Here is a 20,867-nt window from a genome sequence, read left to right on the forward strand (position 1 = left end):
GAATTTGTTGTTTGTATGCTGTGAACACGACTGATTTAGTATGTGCCATTGTACAGAAGACGATGATGTTGTTGCACGCTTGGCGTGACTGATTTTGGGTATCCCACTGTATAGAAAAATTATCCTGCCAGAATGCCATAGTTTGATTGTCATAATGTACAGAAAGTCGTACTGACAAATTTGTGTAGAAAGTCCAGTAGACTGTTGGTTCTAATTTTGATTTAGTGATGATCTGGTGATAGGAGTGGTTAGAGATCCATATTTAGCTGAATATTAATCTAAGTACCTTTGATTGAACAAGAGAATGGTATTCTAGTTCGCTGTCCTGTGGTTAACTGAAAAAGCTAATTTTATTGTCATTTTTCTGCCTGTGTCCAGTGGCCATGTTATTGATGTTGGCCCAATTCTAACTGCAAAGCCGAAGTCTATTGGAATTTTGCTTTCATTGTGTTAAAGATGTTTTGGCTGTTATTCTCTTATCAAGTCCTAGCTTCAACAGTGGGAGTATCTGTTCCGTCCACAATTCGACCCGTTTAACACCTGCAGGTTTCTAGTTGTAATTATTGCCTCAGGGGAATCCACACAACCAAGAGCTAAACTACTAAAATGTAATTCCATGTACACAAACGATTTTTTGTCAGTTGTGAGCAAATCCTGACAATGTCTGACTGATCAAAAGATATCGAGTGTAATTCCTTATTATCTTAACCACACTTGAAAAAAATAAATTAAATACAGTACGTAAAGTGGTCACTAATTCACTTTTAATGTCTCAGTTCATTAGAATCAAACTTATAGAACCTGATGTAATACATCACGCAATTCACTCAGCCACATCAGTTGGGCATAAACTACTAAATCACTTTCAAAGGCAATTCATAATGACACGGTTATATTTTCAACATAAGTCGTATAAGTATGTCGTTAAATCTCGAACTGTTCTAAATCCATTTTCAACATAAGTCGTATAAGTATGTCGTTAAATCTCGAACTGTTCTAAATCCATTTACATCAATCAAAAATAAATCAAGAAAAAAATCGGTGCTGCTCGATCATCACATGAATATGACATAATAGGGCTGTCTCATTTTTTGGTGCTGTGTTCTTTATACATTTTTTGTGGGTCCATCTATAATCTTTCTCTTTGGTGTCAGTAGTATCCTCAACTGGCCGTCAGTTATACATTGCCATTGGCCACATACTCAATCCCCTAGCCATGGCTGACAGCATTGCCCACAAATATCCCACCACTCTGTACACATTTAATCATGTTAACACAAGGAATTCTCCGCTCTTGGACCATGTCTCTACACGTGACTGCCCATTTATACTCGTCTCATTCAAATCTCTTCACTAGAATCTTACGTGAACATAATAACATCTCAGCAATAGGTGGACCTTTACAATGTACAGGAGTCTCGTTGTTATGAACTATTGGAAACCATCCCCACATTCGAACGACATTTGATCAACCATTTTTGCATCAACCACGGAGGTTAGCCCCAGGTCATTTTGTATTAGTGAAAGCAGATTTCGAAGACTTGCCGCAACTGGACATGTTATGCAGGTCGAAAAACCTGTGGTCTGTTTCGTTTGTTGAAGAAAATCCGTGGTATTTGGAGGCCTTGTGGCGATTATCAGGCACTTACCACCCATGCAGTCCCAGATTGCTACCCAACATTCAGTATCAGGGATTTTACCAACTTATTAACAGGAATGATATTTAGTGTAATCGACAACAAGAAGGCATTCCGTCAGATATTCGGTTTGGATACATGTGGATGCCTTCCGACCTGAAGAATGTGGTGTATACACGGCAGTGGTTTACTGATAAGCTACTACAAGGATTACAGTGTTGTTTAGCGTACCTAGATGTTATATTAGTATTCCTGAAGTCAGCAAGTTTACACAAAGAACACCTGTATTCGAATGCATAAATAAATACAGAATCATAGTCAACAACGCAAAATGTACACTCCGGCAGCACCAAGCCATGTTTCAGGGTTTTGTTGTATCTGCAGCTGCGATATCCCAGTTAAAAGACATCAAAGAAATACTATGCCCCTTTGATTATTAACAACTTAGAAGGATTCTAGAAGTGATACATTTCTTCTGACAATCTACCATGGACGGCCAAAATCCAAGACTATTGACAGTAGCACTAGTGGGCGGAGATGCAACAGATCGGACGACTCTGGAATGTTCCTCTGAAATACAGAGGCATTTGAGCAAGTCAAATCCAGCTTGAGGAAGGCAATTGTATTTGCATATCCTGTTCCACAGGCACAATTAGCTGTGCTTATGACCCGGAATTACTGGCAATATATGAGGTAGTGAGACATTTTCACCCAAATGTGGAAACTAGCACATTCACAGTTCATAGCGATCACTAAGCGATCACATTCACATTTAGCAGAACTACTTCCCATGGAAATCCAGGCAGCTGGAGTTTATTGCCCAATTTCCCGTGGAATTGTGACACATTATTGGGGCAGAGAACGTGGTTGCTGATTTCTTGCCCAAAGTGGAGGCTGTTTCCCAGATAATTATGAACAATTAGCAAGAGCACAAACACTTGACGCCGGCTGGAGTGGCCAAGCGGTTCTAGGTCGCAGGTTCGAATCCTTCCTCGGGCATGGATGTGTGTGATGTCCTTAGGTTAGTTAGGTTTAAGTAGTTCTAAGTTCTAGGATACTGATGACCTCAGATGTTAAGTCCCATAGTGCTCAGAGCCATTTGAACCATTTGAACAAACACTTGACCACCAGTTCAAAGAGTACCAGCAAAACGTTTCTATGGGACTGGAGTTTAAGCAAGGAAGGCCAGCGGGAACATGGGTCAAAATTTGGTGTGATGTCTCGAAAGACAAGCCACAATCATTTGTCTGTACTGGACTGACGATATCGTTCTTTGACAACATTCATGGGCTAGCCCACCTGATTACAAACACCACAGTGAAGCTCATGACAGATTGGTTTGTGTGGCCAAACATAAGGAAAGATTGCCATAGATGGAGCAAGACATGTATGACATGCCAGAGTTGCAAAGTGTGGCACCATGTCCACAAATTGTAAAGGATTTCCTGCTGCTGACAGAGTGGTTTGCACATGTCCACTTATACATCATGGGACCATTGCTACCGCTGGAAAGGTTTCGGTGTCGGGCTTAAACAGTGCCACTGCCAGACACAACAGCTGAGACAGTAGCACAGATTTTCCTGGCTACATGGATAGTGTGGTTTGTTTGCCCTTTGAGTGTGGCCACAGACCAGGGACCCAAATTTGATTCGTCATTATTCATGGAACTGTCCACACTCTCCAGATTCCGGGATAGCCACACAAAGGTCTAACAACGAGTGAACAATGGGTTTGTTGAGCACTGGCACTGGATCTTAAAAGCTATGCTGATGTGCCATATGGACAGTTGGATCTCAGCTTCTTCATTGGTTCTGCCCGGATTGTGAACTGCTCATAAACCCAATTTAGGAACATCGAACACAGAACTGGTTTATGGAAAGAGCTTGTGTCGATCAGGAGAACTCTTCATGGTACAGAACTAGTCAGCTATGGGGAATCACTGTATGTTTTACAACTATGGGATCACATATCCATACTCTGTTCTTCACCTGCTTCATGACAAGAGACCAGCAACACACTCCACCACAAGAAGCTTCATTAACGTTCACACGTCGAACTGAGGATGGACACAGTTTCACCACCGCTACACCGACCTTATTCAGAGCCGTTCAAAGTATTGTCAAGAGACAAGCGTTCTATAGAAATAGGTGTCTTTGGCAAATGGCAGTCCACCTCATTGGTCAGAGTGAAATCCACACACATGCTGGAAGCAGATGAAGAGATCATGGATGGATACCAGGAAGAAACACCGTTTCCTCCACAGCAACAACAGGAAACCGGCCAAGGGCATGGAATAGCATACGACCCCCAAGAAATTGAACATCCCCTGGAGAGAAGACAGAAGTGCCAGAGGGACATTCTTGAAAGGTGGGCGGATCAGATATCGCTAAATGTACATTCTTGAAACTCTGCTCTACCACGTAGGGGTATGGGGGGCGGGGGGGGGGGGCGGTGGGGGGGGGGGGGAAGGAAAGTGTTGTGCTTTAGAGAGAAAAGAGTTGGCAATTCTGTTACTCTTTGGTTTATATAAATTATCTTGTTTTCGTAACTGCCTTATTGAAAGCCAATAAAAAAGATTATTGATCCGTTGTACCTGGTGTATGTCGTTTGATTAAATATTGTAGAACCAGGATGACTACATAATTATTCAGCCTTTCATTTAAGTAGTGAACATGTGATTAAGTAGGGTGAGTTTCACAAAAGACAAAGATATAATTGCTAGTGAATGGCCCATTAAGACGAGTTATTTTCTAACGAACTGATTTTAAGATATCAGTATTGACAGTAATTCTTAATAGATTATATTCTTCAGTAGTTATATAAGGCTACACCGCGATAAAAAAATCACAGATCACATTCGTAAAATATTTGGTTGAGCCAGACTGGTAGATAATACGTGGCTAATATTTGATGTCATATCTTGCAGTTCAAAAACTGCTTACCACTTGGTGTTGCTTTGTAGAACACGAAAGCAAAGATTGGACAATATTATACTATTCAGCAGAAAATGTAACTGTAGCAAATGTTCTCTATTCTTAATTTAAAGGTCCAGCTAAATACTGTTTCCTAAAGACACATGGTTCTATTGCTGAATAGGCAGTTCAGATACTATACGTCGCTCAGTTGTTTGTATGAAATTAAATAAAAATAGATTTATGCTGGAAAAGAGTAACCTCAGAAGTATGCACATACATAGTGACATTTCTTCACATACACATGCACCTTGTAAGCCTTGTTTATTAATGCAGGTTGAAACACTGTTCACTACCTGGATATACTTCTTGTAAAATAGCACTGGAAGTATTGATAGCTATCAGCGTATATAATAATGATTATCGGAGACGTAATTATATAGATGTCGCAGTACAAAAGAAGTGTCGACTCTATAGTTTCCAGATGTTGCTGTTTCCGTTACAGTGAAACTTACTGTAAAAAAAAAAAAAAAAAAAAAAAAAAAAAAAAAAGAGATACGAATACTGGTGTCTAGTTTAAATCAATAATTTGAGGCTGGTATTACTAGAAGAAAATGTGGATGTTCATACACACAGTCTGTTGTCAGACTTTGGCAGATGCGATACACAACTGTCTCTGCTGTTGCTAGGACAGAAACATTATGCATAGACATTAACAGTAATGGCAAAATCTATATCTTGCAGCCGGCCTGACAACTGTGAGAATACGGAGCTGATTTGGTTTTGTGATGGTCTGAATGTCATAACTATACTCATAATAGCTATATATTAGAACTATACATACTTCTTATCTGTTTTTCCCCTTTTCGTGCAGGAGACCTAAAGATAGTCTAACGGCGAACGAAATCGAATTTCTTCAATAAAAATTTGTTGTACATCTGATATTTTGTAATGCAATTCTTAACCTCTCTAAAAGTTGTTGAACAAGTCCTACACAAAATATTCTGCTTTTAATTTAATTATGATATAATATGTCCCAGATGAAAACACGAAATCAGCGTATATGCATATCTACAGTGTGTGTGTTTGTGTATATTCATATTAAAGTCGACGACTGGGCCGACACGTGCAGTGTATATTCAGTCTAATGCCATAAATTTGGGACCTGTTGTCTGGAAATTCTAACACAGGTCGGACATAGGAGGATACATACAATGAATTATATTATATACATATTGACAAGGCAAGCTAATTGCACTTATTCTTAACATATAACAAAGAAATGAAACAGATTGATAAAAATGTTATTAAATAAGACAACATAACATAAAAGAAATATAATTTAAAACCTAAGTAACTAACTGTCAATTTAACTAACTGTAGCTATTATTAGCTGCCTCAGAAAAGCATGAAGTTTGTTGAGGAACTACAACTTTATCTGCATCTAGATACATTATTAGTCCAGTATTCTACACTGACACCACTGTTGAGTGGATGACTAGGCAATCTAAGCACACCCACGTGGGTGACCGTTGCAGTTTTATATGTTTTCCCTTTATCACATTCTAGTCATATTACCTCTCTCTACAATGAAGGTAAATTCTGCTTCCTTTCTGGATGTACCTAAGAACTGTATTGGTTAGTCTTACACATATAATTCAGTTAACACATTGCTTCCATCTGCCTGTATTCAGTTTTTTCTAAATAACAAAATATGCTTTCAACTCATTACGAACGTTTTCATTTTTAATAGGATCCCTTTCTGTGCACCTCTTCACTCCCCTATATAATCTCATCTCTGATGCTTCCATTTTGGTGTCGAACCGCATTATATTTATTCGATGGTTACGTGAAAACTTTATGGTTTAGCTACAGTTTTATAAATTTCTTTGGGTATAGTTTTATAAATTTTCATCTTTCTCAGTTTTGTTGTTAACTGTTCAATTTTCCGATTTGTAGAGCTTAGAAGAAACGCCAAAACTGAAAAATGAAGGCAGTATGATCATCCGTATTTCTAGATACAACTTCTAACAACCCTACCACAACAAAGGCCAAAAATTAATTATGACCGTAGTGTTGCTCACGCTGCTAAATACTGCATTTTCGGACAACAATAAAGTTATATTATGTGGCAGGTGTCATTAGAGAACAGTTAATAAAGTAATTTCTTGAAATAATGGATAAACTAGACACTCATCTTTTCGTGTTTCCCACGCTGGTCTCATTGTGAACTCATGACTCAATCGTCGAAAATCAAGGTAGTGATGATTCCAAGAGGCCTAGATGTTATTCTGCAGTATTCAAAAGTTTTATAGATGTGTTTCATAAACCATTCTTGAAGATTAAACTTTTGCAAGTTAGGACAATGGTGATGTAAAAAAGTAATCAGCACTCCGATTTTAAGTTACACTTCTTTTTTATTACTTTTGTTGCAATATCACGTAACTCGTTCCAAAACATCACTTCACAATATAAAACATACTTGAAAATATCTTCCTCACAGTTAAAGTTCACATTTCATAAAGTGACTACAATTTGCGTCTTTTTAACATGACGACTAAAGCTTGACTCTAATAACGGCTTACGCGCCCAACTATCGGAGTTACAAGTGCGTCAAAGATCATAGTGACAAAAGAAAGAATACACATAAGAATAATATCATTCCAATATATACATATCGATGTATCGAAGTACCTCCACATTAATGAAATCAAATCTGAATGTTGTCACAGAAATATGTTAACTATTTTACAGAAACACAGTAGAATATTGCTGGTATCGAGAGGTTCAGGTGAGGTGCCGTAATGGTTACGTAATTCAAGTACCATTACAAACTGTAGTGTAAATATTCTGTTGTGATCTTCAGTCCAGGATATAGTTTGACGTTGGTCTCTAAGCTTTCCTGTGGAAGCCACTTCATCTCTGAATAACTACAGATATAATACTGTAACTAACTGTGCTCAAGCCTTACATACTGACCAACTTTTCAAGGCATCAACCTACTCCACGTTCTCCAGTAAATTTATTTTTTATCCCAATTCGATGCTTATATGATCTACCCACCTAGTATTACGTTGATAACTGTAACGTAAGGACCACTAGTCTTTAGCATTCTTCTGTAGCACTACATTCCTAAAGTTTCTACTCCTTTCTTGTCTGAACTGTTGATCGTCCACGTTTCCCGTCCGTACAGGCACTAATGGAAAACTGCTTAAGGAAGGCTCTTGCAAAGTTAATACTGGAGAAACTACAAGGAAATTCCATACCACATGGGATAGTCTCCCACTGGGTACAGTTTTGGCCGCACACAGCAGCGACATAGTCACCACTGATTTATAATGTTTAGCTACGCCTACTGCCTACCGACAGCAACTCAAAGTAACACATAGGTGAAAAAACACTTAGTAACGGTTTAGAAAAGCCTGAGCTGCAGTAAGGAGAGACGTTGTCCGAACCTCAGAATAGCCACAAAGAACTGAAATTAATATTTCGCATCGTAAAATTTACGACATAGTAGACACCTAAGATATTCACGTGTGACTCCTGACAGATCGCTGACATTTAGGAATCACCTGGAAGTGACATGGAAAAATCTGAAATAAAAAAATATATATATTTTAAGGAAACTGCTTGTTATTATTAACTGGAGATGTAATGCAAACACTGTGATAACTACAGCACAATCACTTACGTATCCTGTCGCCAAATACTGTTTCCCTGTTTACAGTAAAAGTAGCCATGCCGACAAAATACTCCTAGATATTATTCTAAACCATGCATGGAAGAGCTTGACAGGAACTCTTAACTCTACTCCAATACTGAGACTAGCAGAACTCTCCAGTTATGCCCCACCAAATCTCCGACAACAACTGCCAATAAGACGTGAATGTATGAAATTCGTAAGAACCACACACCTGGCAGAACATGAAACATTCAACAACTTACCATGCACTCGACTAAAATCACGAGAACAGATCTGTGTAACCAATGGTCAGCTCGCTCCAGAAAGCTAACATCTAAGAGAAGAACGGAGAAATAAATGGATGTCCTTCCATACTCATGAGGAAACAGTAAAACAGATCTTACCAACGGCAGCGAACCTACCAAGAAAAATATGAAAAATGTGGAGCTCATCGGCCATATAAAAACTGGCCACGCCGTGGCCAAAGCAACGCTACACAAATGGGAAATTCTCGGTGATTACAAATGCGACCACTGAACATCGGAATAAACACGGGACCAAGTTTTGCACGACTGTACGAAAGGAAAATTCATGGATGCCTGGAAAAACTTTGCAGACGCAACACTTGCAGCGATCAACTGGCTGGAGTTTTTGCATATTCCGCTATGACGTAAAACGAGTATCTCAAACGTTTTTGTATACTCCGTTTTCGTTTATTATCTGCTTTTGCTGTTTCATATTATCTTATCTTGTATCAATTTAATATGTGTACTTATAAACTATACTTCTGTAACCCATACCCTAACTAAATAAAGCAACAGCAAGACAAATCCCTTCAGAAGTGACTTCATAACACTAATCCTCATTGCTAGATAAATTTATCTTTTCCAGAAACGATCGTCTTGCCACTGACAGTCTGCATTTTTATTTTCTCTCTACTTTGCCCTTCGCAGTTATTTTTATCTTCGACTTACAGAAATTTACCACTTTTAGGCGTCATTCCATAATCACATTCTCTCGCCACTGTCTGATTTAATTCGACTACACTTCGTTACCCTCGTTTTACGTTTGATGATAATCTGTAACCTCTTTTCAAGACACTGTGAGTTCCATTCAACTGCATTGCAGACGCTTCGCCCACTGTCGTAGAGTTTCAATGTCTTCAGCGAAACTCAGTTCTCATTTCTTCTCCTCTCAAATGAAGTCGCTTCCTGAATTTTTCGTTGGTTTCCTTCACAGCTTGCTAAGTGAACAGATCGAATAACATGTGGGATATACTACAACCCTGTCTCATCTTCTTCTCAACTGCTGAGCTGATGTGCAAACCTTAAGGTCGAGATACGTAAAGTAACATTCACTACTGGCCATTAAAATCGCTACACCAAGAAGAAATGCAGATGATAAACGGGTATTCACTGGACAAATATATTATTCTAGGACTAACACCTGATTACATTTTCACGCAATTTGGGTGCATAGATCCTGAGAAATCAGTACCCAGAACAACCACCTCCGGCCGTAATGACGGCCTTGATACACCTGGGCATTGAGTCAATCAGAGCTTAGATGGCGTGTACAGGTACAGCAGCCCATGCATCTTCATCACGATACCACAGTTCATCAAGAGTAATGAACGGCGTACTGTGGCGAGCCAGTTGCTCGGCCACCATTGACCAGACCTTTTAAATTGATGAGAGATCTAGAGAGTGTGCTAGCCAGGGCAGCAGTCGAACATTTTCTGTATCCAGAAAGGCCCGGACAGGACCTGCAACATGCAATCGTGCATTATCCTGCTGAAATGTAGGGTTTCACAGGGTATCGAATGAAGGGTAGAGCCACGGGTCGTAACACATCTGAAATGTAACGTCCACTGTTCAAAGTGCTGTCAGTGCGAACAAGAGGTAACCGAGACGCGTAACCAATGGCACCCCATACCATCACGCCGGGTGATACGCCAGTATGGCGATGACGAATACACGCTTCCAATGTGCAGTCACCGCGACGTCGCCAAACACGGATGCGACCATTATGATGCTGGAAACACAACCTGGATTCATCCGAAAAAAATGACGTTTTGCCATTCGTGCACTCAGGTTCGTCGTTGAGTGCACCATCGTAGGCGCTCCTGTCTGTGATGCAGCGTCAAGGGTAACCGCAGCCATGGTCTGCGAGCTGATAGTTCACGCTGCTGCAAACGTCGTGGAACTGTTTGTGGAAATGGTTGTTGTCTTGCAAACGTCCCCATCTGTTGACTCAGGGATCGAGACGTGGCTGCACGATCCGTTACAGCCATGCGGATAAGATGCCTGTCATCTCGACTGCTAGTGATAGGAGGCCGTTGGGATCCAGCACGGCGTTCCGTATAACCCTCCTGAACCCACCGATCAGTCATTGGATCTCGACCAACGCGAGCAGAAATGTCGCTAGACGATAAACCGCAAACGCGATAGGATAAGAAATCGGTTGGAAACTTTCCTCATGTCAGCACGTTGTAGGTGTCACCACCGGTGCCAACCTTGTGTGAATACTCCGAAAAGATAATCATTTTCATGTCACAGCATCATCTTCCTGTCGGTTAAATTTCGCGTCTGTAGCATGTTATGTTCGTGGTGTAGCAATTTTAATGGCCAGTAGTGTATTTACTGCTCTGAGGGAACGTATGAAAGTACTGGACCATGTTGCCATAGTTCTTTCAGTTGTGCACTGAAAGCTGGACGTCACATGACGTGAGGTCCGCGTGAGCCTAGCACAAAATGGGGCTGTCTCCGCAACACGATGTAACTGAAGGAAGTGTATGTGTGTGTGAATCATCGAGCTATTACAGTGCACTGTAGTGATATTCTTCATTACAATATTTGAATGAATTTGGGAAAGTGGAAGTTGGATGATATGTGACCAGTGTAGTCAAGGAAGCAAATCATTGAAACTCCGTGGAAGATTAAAACTGTATGCCGGACCGAGAATCGAACTCGCGACCTGTGTATTTCACGGGCAAGCGCTGTATCAACTGAGTTGCCCAAGCAGGACTCACACCCCGTCCTCAGAGCTTTACTGCCACCAGTACCTCATCTACCACCTTCCAAACGTAACAGAAGCTCTCCTGCGAACCTTTCCTCATCATTCTGGAAACAACCCCAAGGCAGTGGCTAAGCCATATCTCTACAATAACCCGTCTTCCAGGAATGCTTGTATTGCGAGGTTCGCAGGAGAGTTTCTGTGAAGTTTGGAAGATGGAAGATGAGATACTGGTGGAAGTAAAGCTGTGGGGACGGATCGTGAGTCGTGCTTTCGTAGCTCAGTTAGTAGAGCACTTGCCTGCAAAAGGAAAGCCCCGAGTTCGAGTTTCGGTCTGGTACGCAGTTTTAATCTGCCAGGAAGTTTCATATCAGCGCACACTGCGCTGAGGAATGAAAATCCTTTCAGGAGCAAAAAACTGTTTCTGACGCATAAGGAGTGTTTCAAACCAAACGCATTGTTGCGCCAAGGAAAGGAAGTGGTCGATTAAGGTTAACTCTAACAGCAGCTGACCACTGCATTGCGCAACAGGAAAGAAGGAGCCCACATCAAAAAACGTGTGTAATTGCGACGACATTATACAACAACGCAAGGCACGCAAGCTCACACTCCATAGTGGCACGGTGACCACACGGGTCTCTTCACCCAACTACCAGTACACTGCGTTCCTTTGACACCCGCACATTGGCGGTACCGTTTGCAATGGTGCCGGGTGCATAGGGAATGGACCAACGACGTATGGGATCACATGCTCTTTTTGTATGAGAGCAGATTGAGTCTTAGGAGGGATTCTGGACGGATCCTCATGTGACGAGAAGTGGAAACAGGCAATTCACCCAGGCAAATTGTCGAACATGATAGGTTTGGTGGTGCAAGAGGCGACTATTGGGAGGGAGTAGGTAGAGTTGGTTCTGTGTCAGGAGGCACTCTCTCAGTTCGCTCCTTGCCAGTTCTCCACGGAAGGATGGTAGTGACCTGTGGTCGCCAACAGGCGCAGTGAGAGAAAATTCACAAACAGATGTTTGTTTCCATAAAAATATAGGTAGCGTCTTGACTCGTGGTTGGCATCGTTTGTCGATGCCCGCTGAGGAATCGCATCTTAAGCGGCCATCAGCCCGCTCAAGGCAGCTGACACTGTTCACTTCATTCCAGCCGGCTACCGCACTGGCGGTTCGCTGCTTGCAATGGCCACGTCATGGGCTGTATCGCGATGCTGGTGATCATGACGAGGTAGCCATCTCTCCCAGTAGCGGCTGATGTTGTCTAGCATACAGGATATCTACAACAGACTTGTGCCATACATCACTTAGCTGCAATCAGGGAAACGAGTGTGAACGTCAGGTACGCCATCGATCCATCGGACCAGCTGCCTTATGAGCTAAACTGCTGGGGTATTTATGGAGTGAAGTAGTGGCTAGTGTTTACCTGACGTAATTCGTCATGACCGCAAAGGGCTGGCTATTACGAAGGTATCAGCGGTTTGCCTTCTGCTATGCCAGCTTAATGAGTTTGTTATAGCATAGAACTTGTTCGTAAAAGCTCTTTTCGCCGTTTATTGTATTAGCATCAGCCTTCCTTTCATAACATAACGAAGGTAACGTGACCTTGAATCTTCCTGGCAGATTAAAACTGTGTGCCGGGCCGAGACTCGAACTAGGGACCTTTGCATTTCGCGGGCAAGCGCTCTACCAACTGAGCTACCCAAGCACGACTCACGCCCCGTCCTCACAGATTTACTTCTGCCAGTACCTCGTCTCCTAGCTTCCAAACTTTACAGAAGCTCTCCTGCGAACCTTGCAGAACTGCAAGGTTGGCAGAAGTAAAGGCAGAAGTAAAGCTGTGAGGGCGGGGCGTGAGTCGTGCTTGGGTAGCTCAGTTGGTAGAGCACTTTCCCGCGAAATGCAAAGGTCCCGAGTTCGAGTCTCGGTCCGGCACACAGTTTTAGTCTGCCAGGAAGTTTCATATCAGCGCACACTCCGCTGCAGAGTGAAAATCTCATTCTGGTAACGTGACCTTGTTTGTCTGCTCCGACCTACTGCATTCTGCTGAGGTCTGCTGCCTGTTTCGCCAGAAACGCCTATGTTGTGTTTTGGCCTGATCCAGTGTCAGTGACGAAATGTTTCCATTGCAGCTGCCTCCTAATGACGCCTAAAAGTTGTATATATCTGTAAGTCTAAGCTACCGCTACGGTCGCAGGCTCGAATCCTGCCTCGGGCATCGATGTGTGTGATGTCCTTAGGTTAGCTAGGTTTAAGTAGTTCTAAGTTCTAGGGGACTGATGACCTCCACTGTTAAGTCCCATAGTGCTCAGAGCCATTTGAAGGCTGGCATGCAACAATGGTCTAGGTGTTATGGTGTGGGGAGGCATAATATTGCGTGGACATACTGACGTACGAATCTCTGAACCCGGTAAATTCACTGGTCAAAGATATTGTGACACTATACCCGTCGCCAAGTGCTCCTTTTTAGGGTTGTCTCCAGCCCTGTCTTCATTTTTATGGTTGAAAATGTTCGACCGCATCCAACAGCGTAAGTGGAAGACCTCTTGCAATGAGAGGACTGGTGTGCCTTTTCCCCCCATTTAAATTCCATTGAGCACGAGTGGCATAGATTGGGGAGACGTATTGCAGAACGATAACGTGAGCCAACAAGCATCCAGCAGTAGTCAATAGGGCAAGTTGAAGAACGGAACGCCCTACCACAAGAGCTCCTTAACAACCTAGTAGCCAGCATGGGAGCATGTTGCGGAACACGTATTGCCGTCCACGGTGACCACACACAGTATTAAGAACCATTTCCCGTTCCAGGTCACTATCATGAATTGCGGTGACTTCAGTGTAATAATTGTCTTTTAATAAAAGTGTCATTTCTGTCCATCTCACTGCGTAAATCTTTCAGTTGTTAACTTATTTGTCTGTCGCTGACATAGAAGAGCGCAAATCTTCTTTCCTTCCCGTCTGGGCAACCTGTGCAGTGACTAGAGTACATATAAAGCTTACTGGGACAGGGTAAATGCTAGCTACAATGAAGTTGATGATTAGATTGTAATACTGGCATTTTAATTTGATATCCCCCACAACTGACAAAATTTACAACAAAAAAATGTGAATTTCTTTGTCTACCCACACACTCCTGGGAATGACACATTAACAATTTGTAATTACACGCCCCTATTACCGGCAGCTACGTTGATAAATGCTGGGCCCCTCGCAAGGATAACTACCAGATCAAGAATATTAGGTAAGTTATTGGTAGTGGTTAAGCGTTGGTGAAAATCTCGCTTCTGAGCACACAAAGAGCTCTAACCGCAGAACTCTGCACGGAACACGCGTTGGTGCAGTGCTGCGATAAAGACCGTATACCTCCCATCCAAGACGATGGCCAAGACGCCTCTCCACGTCCGTACCGCTCGATGGCTGAAGGCGAAGTCCTCTCTCTCCACAATTCTCCCGCCTCCCACGCGTGCGAAAACGCGGCGGAAGAATACTGAGTTTCGGCCAATGTCGAACGCTGTATCATCGCCGAAATCCCTCCAACGGCATTTCTGAGATCTACCCAATGATCGAGTAGGTCATAACGCCCCTAGCCAAACGAAATTCCCGTCTTCGCCACGTGTTGCCCAGCACAGGTGGCTCCGCATGCCGGGCTATCCCCAAAAGCGCCGTATTGTCCCGCGTTTCCGGTGACCGCTACCTGCCGCCCACGGCGGCCCGGCGAGCTACGGCCATCTGCAGACTTTATATTCCACAATTTTCAACTTCCGACACTTTTCACCAAGAATATATCTCCCAAGAGGATAATGCAGGGATACGCTGTTTCCCTCTCAGTCGTGTCGCCTTGAGCTCACAATAGCATCGTGGGTGACATTGCCAGCACGGAATGTACCTCCACACATCCCCCATACCATAACTTTTGGGTTTGGGACAGAGGAGTGGAATGTGTCCATTTAGACGCTGGCGTGAAGGAAGTGTATGGAAAGTTTTTCAGACGAGAGGCATCTCCCACAGTCCACAGCAATTGGCCAGATCGGTGTGAAGTAAGCAGTGTTTCCCGTGCAGCTATAGTCGGGAGGGAGAGGTGCTCATTTGTTAAAAATTTGTTAAAGTGTTGCGATTGGACAGCCAAAGCAGCAGAGTGGCAAGCCGCACTTGAGGTTGGTAGAAAGGACTCACGTTAGTTTCCGTCCGATTAGGTCGCAGTACTCCGTGCTGGGTGATATGGAATTCAAAATGGTTCAAATGGCTCTGAGCACTATGGGACTTAACATCAATGGTCATCAGTCCCCTAGAACTTAGAACTACTTAAACCTAACTAACCTAAGGACATCACATCCATGCCCGAGGCAGGATTCGAACCTGCGACCGTAGCAGTCGCGCAGCTCCGGACTGAGCGCCTAGAACTGCGAGGCCATCGCGGCCGGCGATATGGAGTAATTGTAGAGCAGTTTGGCACCCTATCCAGAACTTCGGATATTATCACCGAATTGTGTCGTGTACGTGTGGCGCAGAGGTTGCAACGACATCACACGTAATCGGCATAACAGCGTGACGAGGACACCTGGATGGGGGCTGTATTGTTGAACAGCAGAGCAGAATAGGTAATATACGCAGCTCCAGCCGTAACATGATCAGCCTTGCAGTTTCTAGAAGTTAAACGGGTAACCACTGTCCCATGGAGCATCGCAGCACATTCTCGGAGTTATTTCTGTGATTAGATACTGATGGCAAAAACCTGTCGTATAATCTTGTGCTCTCATTGAGATAAAGGGAAGTGTCAATCGACATTGCAGGGTTTTTATAGCTGTAGCTTTGTATTATACTCCTTTCTCTTTATTAAGATTTTAATCTGTCCATACTCAAGAGGCTTCACCTCGTTAACTCGATTTGCTAGCATATGAAAATTGTGAAACAGAATAAATCTGATTGTCTTTCTCAGTAATAAAGGCTACATATATTGACACACCAACCCTTTCTACGACCAAGTCACAAATGTTAACGATTTAGCTGCGTAACTACAGCTTGGTCTAGGGGAATACAAGCTACACTGTGGGATCAGAAGAAATGCACGTGACAAGCACAAACAAAATAAAATAACTCTGGCGCGGGAGAACTGTCATCCTCGCGTGGGGATGTTCGTAATTTCAGAAACTTGTTAGTAATTACGTTTTGTGAAATCCAGAAGAATGGTGGAACTGCATATAATAAATAACCCTTCGAAGGTTATATTTATTATATACTTCATGGGACTTAAAAGGCGACTGGTGCCCAGATTCATATTTCTTTTGCTGAGTTCTATTTTTCATTGCTCTTCTATGGGTTACTAAGGACAAGGAATCTTTTGATGCAACGGAAATGGCATTAATGCTGAATGTTTTGTGCATCGCTTTAGATATTGTGATACTTACTATCTATTTTCCTTCAAGTTCAAGAGCTTCTGATGAAAAGTTTTTTTTTTTATATAAAAAAGGGGTAGCGTCTTTGATTTATAATCAAAACGTCTTCGCTTCCGGGTTCGAACCCCGCCGCTGATTAAATTTTTATTAATAACCAGCACTGGCGGCCAAAGACTTCCAGCGTAATAGGTCACCCTCATTCTGCCAACGGCCTTGTCAAAGAGAACTGTCATCGTCGCGTGGGGATGTTCGTAATTTCAGAAACTTGTTAGTAATTACGTTTTGTGAAATCCAGGAGAATGGTGGAACTGCATATAATAAATAACCCTTCGAAGGTTATATTTATTATATACTTCATATTATCAAGATGGGACTTAAAAGGCACTGGTGCCCAGATTCATATTTCTTTTGCTGAGTTCTATTTTTCATTGCTCTTCTATGGGTTACTAAGGACAAGGAATCTTTTGATGCAACGGAAATGGCATTAATGCTGAATGTTTTGTGCATCGCTTTAGATATTGTGATACTTACTATCTATTTTCCTTCAAGTTCAAGAGCTTCTGATGAAAAGTTTTTTTTTTATATAAAAAAGGGGTAGCGTCTTTGATTTATAATCAAAACGTCTTCGCTTCCGGGTTCGAACCCCGCCGCTGATTAAATTTTTATTAATAACCAGCACTGGCGGCCAAAGACTTCCAGCGTAATAGGTCACCCTCATTCTGCCAACGGCCTTGTCAAAGAGAGCGGAAGAGTGAACAGAGGTTCAGGGCACTCTCTTGTCCAAGGGGTGGGAAACTGCTCCTAAAGGCCGAAGAATCAGCAAGGGTCAACGGCATGAGGATGCAGAAGGCAATGGAAACCACGGCATTAAAGACACGTAAGGTGTATCCACAGGACATGTGGCCTGTAATTGAAGAAGTGTCATGATGATCTGTCCATTGGTAAAACATTCCGGAATAGTCCCCCATCTGGATCTCTGGGAGGGACTGTCAAGGGGGAGGTTACCATAAGAAAAAGATTTAATAATCAACGAAAGAATATGGTTCTACGATACGGGGCATGGAATGTCAGAAGGTTGAACGTGGTAGGGAAACTAGAAAATATGAAAAGGGAAATGCAAAAATCTAGACATAGTAGGGATCACTGTAGTGAAGTGGAAAGAAGACAAGGATTTCTAGTTAGATGAGTGAGGGGTAATATCAATGGTATAACGGGAGCAGTGTTCGTTATGAACAGGAAAGTAGGGCAGAGAGTGTGTTACTGTGAACAGTTCAATGACACAGTTGTTCTTATCAGAATTGACAGCAAACCAAAGCCGACAACGATAGTTCAGGTATACATGCCGACGCCGCAAACTGAAGATGAAGAGACCTGAGTTTCTCCTGGCGTATACAACTTTCAAATAACTTCCGGGAATTCAGCCAGGTAACACTTTCAGCGACCGCCGATATTTCGGCGGGAGAACACCCCGCCATTTTCAAGGCAAACTGCAACGGACAGGCGACGTACATGCAAATTTAATACCTCGGTTCTCGGACCCAAGCAGGAAAGATAACACACACACACTGAACACTAGTGCCACCAAAGATGGCCAAAGTCAGAGCTATCGATAGTGAGACTATGAATTCGCAGGTGAGGTAGCATTGAGTCTGTCCCTCTGTTTCTTGACAAGGGAGAGAGCCGGATTCCAAACAGAGTTTAAACAGAAACCTCCATCCCTGTTAACAAGGTTGCTCGCTAATTTAATCTCAACTGCCTCCCGAATCACACTGTCCCAATAGCTGGACGTGCATGCCAATATCTCGGTGGCATGCACGTCCAGCTATTGGGACAGTGTGATTCGGGAGGCAGTTGAGATTAAATTAGCGAGCAACCTTGTTAACAGGGATGGAGGTTTCTGTTTAAACTCTGTTTGGAATCCGGCTCTCTCCCTTGTCAAGAAACAGAGGGACAGACTCAATGCTACCTCACCTGCGAATTCATAGTCTCACTATCGATAGCTCTGACTTTGGCCATCTTTGGTGGCACTAGTGTTCAGTGTGTGTGTGTTATCTTTCCTGCTTGGGTCCGAGAACCGAGGTATTAAATTTGCATGTACGTCGCCTGTCCGTTGCAGTTTGCCTTGAAAATGGCGGGGTGTTCTCCCGCCGAAATATCGGCGGTCGCTGAAAGTGTTACCTGGCTGAATTCCCGGAAGTTATTTGAATGAAGATGAAGAGATAGAAAAAGTGTGTGAGGATAGTGAAGGGGTAATACAGTATGTAAAGGGGGATGAAAATCTAATAGCCATGGGGGACTGGAATGCAGTTGTAAGGGAAGGGTTAGAAGAAAAGGTTACAGGAGAATATGGGCTTGGAACAAAGAATGAGAGAGGAGAAAGACTAATTGAGTTCTGTAACAAGTTTCAGCTAGTAATAGCGAATACTGTGTTCTAGAGTGACAAGAGGATGAGGCATACTTGGAAAAGGCCGGGTGATACGGACAGATTTCAGTTAGATTGCATCATGGTCAGACAGAGGTTCCGAAATCAGGTACTGGATTGTGAGGTGTACCCAAGAGCAGATATAGACTCAGATGACAATATAGTAGTGATGAAGAGTAGGCTGACGTTTAAGACATTAGTCAGGAAGAATCAATACACAAAGAAGTGGGATCAGAAGTACTAATGAATGATGAGGTACAGTTGAAGTTATCTAAGGCAATAGATACAGCAATAAGGAGTAGCTCAGTAGGCAGTACAGTTGAAGAGGAATGGGCATCTCTAAAAAGGGCCATCACGAAAGATGGGAAGGTAAACATAGGTACAAAGAAGGGAATTGCGAAGAAACTATGGGTATCAGAAGAAATAGGTCAACTGATTGATGAAAGCAAGAAGTACCAAAATTTTCCAGGAAACTGAGGAATACAGAAATACAAGATGATGAGCAATGAAATAAATAGTAATTCCAAGGAAGCTAAGACGAAATGGCTGCAGGAAATATGCGAAGACATTGAAAAAGAAGTGATTGTCGGAAGGACGGACTCAGCATACCAGAAAGTCGAAACAACCTTCCGTGACATTAAAAGCAAGGGTGATAACCATTAAGAGTGCAACGGGAATTCCACTGTTAAATGCAGGCGAGATAGCGGATAGTTGGAAAGAACACATTGAAAGCCTCTATGAGGGGGAAGATTTGTCTGATGCGACAGAAGAAGAAGAAGCAGCAAGAGTCGATTTAGAAGAGATAGGGGGATCGAGTATTAGAATTAGAAATTAAAAGAACTTTGGAAGACTTAAGATCAAATAAGGCAGAAGGTATAGATAACATTCAATCAGAATTGCTAAAATCATTGGGGGAAGTGGCAAAAAAAAAAAAGGATTATTCACGTTGGTGTGTAGAATGTATGAGTCTAACAACATACCATCTGACTTTTGTAAAAGTATCATCCACACAATTCTGAAGACGGCAAGAGCTGAATGCGAGAATTATCTCACAATCAGCTTAATAGCTGTTACGACTTCTGCACCACTCATTAGCAGCAGACAGAATGGCTGTGTCAAAGACTGAGACGGCGTGGAGTTTTACAATTATTTATTGAACTTTCTTTACAATTTCTCCCTCGTCGTCGCTGCCAGGCCCTGCGGATCCCTCCGCCTGGCTCCTGCTGTGTAGATTCTCCGATAGTGCCCGCAACACGCGCCGCGTATCGCACTCGGGAGCCTCAGGCCACCAGTGCTCCGCTGAAGCCAGGATGCCCTGTGGTTGAGATGAACTCGTCGCCGCTCGGCGCCCAGTACCGCACGCCCACGGAGCCGCGTCGCTGCGAGGTCAGGTGCCGACGCCTGCTGCACCGGCGGCTGGGAAGCCGCCAGCCGAGATATCCGTGAGGTCCCGTCATGAACGGACCACACGCCTTGGGGCCGGGTTGCCGTGAAGTCTGGGCGTCAGGGCCCGGCGGCGCCTGTGACCAAGACTGCACTGCGACCGGTCCTGCTGGAAGCTCTCACTGTGGTTAGTCAGCCATGGTGCCGACGGAACTCGCGCCGCCCTCCAGAGCTGAAATGGACATTTGGCGGTGAAAGGATGACTCCTGCGAGCTGGAACAGACTTCTGGAATCGTCACCTGTGAAGATTGAACATTCGGACACGGACCACGTCCATCCTCAGATCCGAACTTATTCCTAATGGCTTCTGGCTGTTGCTGCTTGCGCTCTACTATTCACATCCGGCAGGAGGACGTTTTTTACC

Source organism: Schistocerca serialis, chromosome 8, assembly GCF_023864345.2.
Source record: "Schistocerca serialis cubense isolate TAMUIC-IGC-003099 chromosome 8, iqSchSeri2.2, whole genome shotgun sequence".
Classification (NCBI taxonomy): Eukaryota; Metazoa; Arthropoda; class Insecta; order Orthoptera; family Acrididae; genus Schistocerca; species Schistocerca serialis.